The sequence below is a fragment of the Piliocolobus tephrosceles genome, unplaced genomic scaffold, assembly GCF_002776525.5.
Source record: "Piliocolobus tephrosceles isolate RC106 unplaced genomic scaffold, ASM277652v3 unscaffolded_17234, whole genome shotgun sequence".
NCBI lineage: Eukaryota > Metazoa > Chordata > Mammalia > Primates > Cercopithecidae > Piliocolobus > Piliocolobus tephrosceles.
Window position 1 is genome coordinate 1 of NW_022299015.1, and position 4786 is coordinate 4786.

Genomic DNA, 4786 nt, shown 5'->3' on the forward strand with positions numbered 1-4786 from the left:
CCGCACCCACCCAGAGCCGTCAGGACTGGCCAAGTTTGAACAGCCAGGCCAGCTGCCTGAGGCCTTGTTCTCATAACACCCGAACCATGGTCGCTTGTTCCGACCAAGACCTGGCCAGTGGGCAAGAGGGCATGGGGCGTTGGGAGTTGGGGGATGCTCTGTTTGCCCTGGGCTGGCACTAGAACTGGAAGCCTGATCCCTGGGGAGAGGGGCTGAGAGAAACCCAGACACACCCCACCAACACCAGGAGCAAATTCACAGCCCCACACACAGACACACGCTGGCACTCACACACAGTAACCCACACACTCACGAGCACAGGCACACAGACACACACACACACACACGCACGCATGCACAAATGGCTTGAAGGAGATCAAAAGAGATGGATGGAGAGATTGACACCGAGGGAGGGACAGAGACAGCGATCAAGAGAGACAAAGGACAGGGAGACAGAAAGAGACATACAGAGAGGCAGAGAGAGAGGGACAGAGAAAAAGAGAGAGACAGAGACAGAGGGAAGGTGACAGAAATATCACGAGGTGCAGGGGCAAACCCAGAAGAGAGAGGGGGAGGGAGCTAGAGAGCGAGAGCCATAGAGCCTTGGAGAGGGAGTGCCCTGCTCCTTTAGGCAGGGCACTTTTGATCAGGCCAGGATAGGGTGGAGGGGGCTTAGGCTGGACCAGAAAAGGGTGGTAAGGCCGTCCATGCAAGAGGAACAACAGAGCACTGTGATGGGTTTTCTCTTGGATTAATTGCTTGCTTTGGTGGTGCATTTCCTAGGCTCCTTCCTTTGTTGGCACATCCATGTGCTCTTGGTGCTGTTTGGTGGGCCCCTTGATTGGCAGAGTGTGCCCGTCCATTTGGTGGGAGCTGTGGTAACAGGCGTGCCCACAGGGCCCAAGGTCTGGGTCTGTGGAGTGTCCTCGGGACTGGAGTTTACACGAAGATGGTGGCAATGGGAATCTGGGTGCAGAGGGACTGTTTTCCTGGTGGCTGGCAAAGCAATGTCCTTAACCGGGATAAAGCAGCCCCTGCGTTCTGGAGCGGAGGTCTTGGCTGGTGTGTCTCCAGCTGCCCCTATCTGCCCCTTTCCCCAGTTTGGAAGGTTGCGGTGGAGCCTGATGAGTGGATTGAATCGTCTGGTCATTCCCGGAGCAGGAAGGCACCACGAACGGCAGGGAACGAGCGCCTGGGCCTTTGGTGTCCGGCCACCTGCCCTCCCGGACTACAGCCAGGCTCCTGGCGGAGCAGCAGTGAAGTGGAAGCAGTGGGATTCTGCTGCCCGGTGGTGCTTTGGTGGCAGACACGCAGGAGGAATTCCCCGGTTTCGGCGGAGGTGTAGGAAGGTGATAAAGGGGGAGTAGAGTCAGGGGAGGTTGGGAAGCATGGCAACTGTAGGGGGAAGGGAGGGATGGGGGCAGCCACAAAAGACTACAGCAGGCCGGGCATGGTGGATCACCCCTGTAATCCCAGAATTTTGGGGGGCTAAGGCATGTGGATCATGAAGTCAGGAGATCCAGACCAGCCTGGCTTACACAGTGAAACCCCATCTCTCCTAAAACTACAAAATATGAGACAGAAGTCGTGGCAGGCACCTGTAGTCCTAGCTGCTCAGGAGGCTGAGGCAGGAGAATGGCATGTATCTGGGAGGCTGAGCTTTTAGTGAGCCGAGATAGCACCATTGCACTCCAGCCTGGGTGACGGAGTGATCCTCCGTCTGGAAGAAAAAGAAAGAAAGAAAGAGTGAGAGTGAGAGACAGAGAGAGAGAGAGAGAGAGAGAGAGAGAGAAAGAAAGAAAGAAAGAAAGAAAGAAAGAAAGAAAGAATAAAAGAAGGAAGGAAAGAAGGGTGAGAAAGAAAGCAAAGAAAGAAAGAAGGAAAGAGAAAGAGAAAGAAGGAAAGAAAAGAAAGAAGAAAGAAAGAGAGAGAGAAAAGAAAGAAAGAAAGAAAAGAAGGAAAGAAAAAAGAAGGAAAAAAAGAAGGAAAGAAAAAAGGAAAGAAAGAGAAAGAAAGAAAAGAAAGAAAGAAGAGAGAGAAGGAAAGAAAGGAATGTAGAAAAGAAAGAAAGACAAGGAAGAAGGCAAAAACCCTACAGCACCCGGTATTCCCAGTCGGTCTCTCATCCAAGTACTATCCAGGCCGGACCCTGCTTAGCCTCCGAGATCAGATGAGATCTTGTGCGTTCAAGGTGATATGGCCATAGATGCTGGCAGAGGTGCCTGGCTGCCACAAGAGCCCAGCCCAGCCGTGCCTGCCGGCTTGCAGCAGACACCACCAGCCCAGGGCCTCCGGGCTTGTATGGGAACCCTGAGCCACTCACCCGTGGCCTTCCCCCGGCTCCCGAGCTCCCGAGCTTCCACCACATACGGCCCACTAGGAACAGTGAGTGCTTCCAGGCGTCAGAGCCCAGGGCCCACGATCCTGGGACCCTGTCGGGTCCTCCACCCTGTCGCACGGTATTCTTTTGGATCCCTGGTGGCTCAGGAGGTCCTGTGAGGCCCCCTCTTGTCCCACTCAGCCAGAGCCATCAGGGCTGGCCAAGGGCAAACAGGCGGCCAAGAAGCACATGGACTTTTTCTCACAACACCAACACCTGGACCGGCGCTTTTGGGGTCCGGCCCCCTACCTTCCCAGGCTGAAGCTGGGCTCCTGGCGGGGCAGCGGCTAGGCGGATATCGTGGAGTGCTTCTGCCAGGTGGTACATTGGTGGTGCACCCCCAGAGCAGGTTCCCCGGGTGTCTCGGGAGTGTAGTGGCCCGATAAAGAGGGAGCAGAGTCAGGGGAGGTTGTTAAGCATGGCGATAGTAGGAGAAAGGGAGGGAGGGAGGAACCCACAAAAGCCTACTGCAGGCTGGGCTGGGTGGATCACAAATGTAATCCCAGCACTTTAGGAGGCCGAGGCGTGTGGATCACGAGGTCAGGAGTTCCAGGCCAGCCCGGCTTACACGGTGAAACCCCACCTCTACTAAAACTACAAAACATGAGCCGGGGGTGCTGGCAGTCCTGTGTAGTCCCAGCCGCTCGGTAGACTGAGGCAGAAGAATGGTGTGAACCGGAAGGTGGAGCTTGCAGTGAGATGAGATCAGGTCATTGCAATCGAGAAAAGGGAAGAAAGGAAGATAGAAAAGAGAGGGAGGGAGGGAAGGAAGGAAGGAAAAGAGAGAGAGAGAAAGAAAAAGAAGGAAGGAAAGAAAGAGGAAAGAATGAAAGAAAGAAAAGAAAGAAGGAAAGAAAGAATAAGAGAAAGAAAGAAAGCAAAAAATAAGAGAGAGAGAGAGAGAAAAGGGAAGAAAGGAAGATAGAAAAGAGAGGGAGGGAGGGAAGGAAGGAAGGAAAAGAGAGAGAGAGAAAGAAAAAGAAGGAAGGAAAGAAAGAGGAAAGAATGAAAGAAAGAAAAGAAAGAAGGAAAGAAAGAATAAAAGAAAGAAAGAAAGCAAAAAATAAGAGAGAGAGAGAAAAAAGGGAAGAAAGGAAGATAGAAAAGAAAGAAAGACAGCAAAAAAGCCTACAGCACCTGGTATTCTCAGGCAGTCTCCCAACCAAGTACTAACCAGGCCCGACCCTGCTTAGCTTCAGGAGATCAGAAGAGATCAGGTGCCTTCAGGGTGGTATGGCCATAGACGTGGGCAGAGGCTCCTGGGTGCCCCAAGAGCCCGGCCTAGCCATGACCACCGGCTTCCAGCCAGCATCGCCAGCCTGGGGCCACCGGGCTCCTCTTGGGACCCCCCAGGGTGCTCACTCTCAGCCTTACCCCGCTCCTGAGCTGTCCCGAGCATCCACCACGTCAGACCCCCTCGGAACATTGAGTGCTCCGAAGTGTCAGGGCCCAGGGCCTATAATCCTGAGACACCGTCCAGTCCTGTGCCCTGTCACGGAGGTATTCTTTTGGATCACTGGCCACTCAGGTGTTCCTCCGAGGCCTCCCCTTGCCCCACCCACCCAGAGCAGCCTGAGCTGGCCAAGGGCGAACATCCGGACCAGCCGCTCATGGCCCTTTTGTCACAAAACCCCAACCATGGTGGCTTGTCTGGACTAAGTCCCATCCGGCGGGCAAGAGGGCATGGGGGATTGGAGGTTGGGAGATGGTCCTGCTTTGACCGGAGCGGACACTAGAGCCGGCAGCCTGATATCCAGCGAGAGGGGCTCAGAGAAACCCAGACACACACCACCACCACCAGAAATAAATCCACAGCCCCACACACAGACACACCCAGGCGCTCCCACACAGGAACCTACACACACGAGTGCACACACAGACATACACACACACACACACAGATGCACGCACACACAAATGGCTTGAAGGAGAGCAAGGAACAGATGGATGGAGAGATTGAAACTGAGGGAGGGAAAGAGACAGCCATGAGAGAGACAAGGGTGGAGAGGGAAAGAGACAGAGAGGCAGAGAAAGAGAGAGTGGCAGAGAAACTGAGGGAAGGGGACAGAAGTAGCATGAGGGGCAGGGGCAAACCCAGAAGAGAGAGGGAGAGGGAGCTAGAGAGCGAGAGCGATAGAGTCTTGGAGAGATACCTCCCTGATCTGGTTGGCAAGGCCCTTTTGAGCAGACCAGGATAGGGTGGAGCGGGCTTGGGCTGGGCCAGAATAGGGTAGCCAGGCCCTCCATGCAAGAGGAGAACCGCCGAGCGCTGAGACGGGTTTTGTCTTGGATTAATTGTTTGCTTGAATGTGGGTTTTGTAGGCTTGTTCTTTTGTTGGCACCTCCCTGTGCTCTTGGTGCGGTGTGGTGGGTCCCTTGATTTGCAGAGTGCGCTAGCCTGTTTGG

At 54.3% G+C, this 4786-nt stretch overlaps 1 non-coding gene and 1 pseudogene across 1 annotated transcript; both read right to left on the minus strand.

Moving 5' to 3' along the window:
• Positions 1–2089: 2089 nt before the first annotated feature.
• On the minus strand, positions 2090–2208 carry LOC111530217 (annotated as a pseudogene).
• Positions 2209–3505: 1297 nt separating this feature from the next.
• Positions 3506–3625, minus strand: LOC111530214. The gene has a single exon (XR_002727739.2). It is a non-coding gene; the product is annotated as a 5S ribosomal RNA (ribosomal RNA).
• Positions 3626–4786: the final 1161 nt, after the last annotated feature.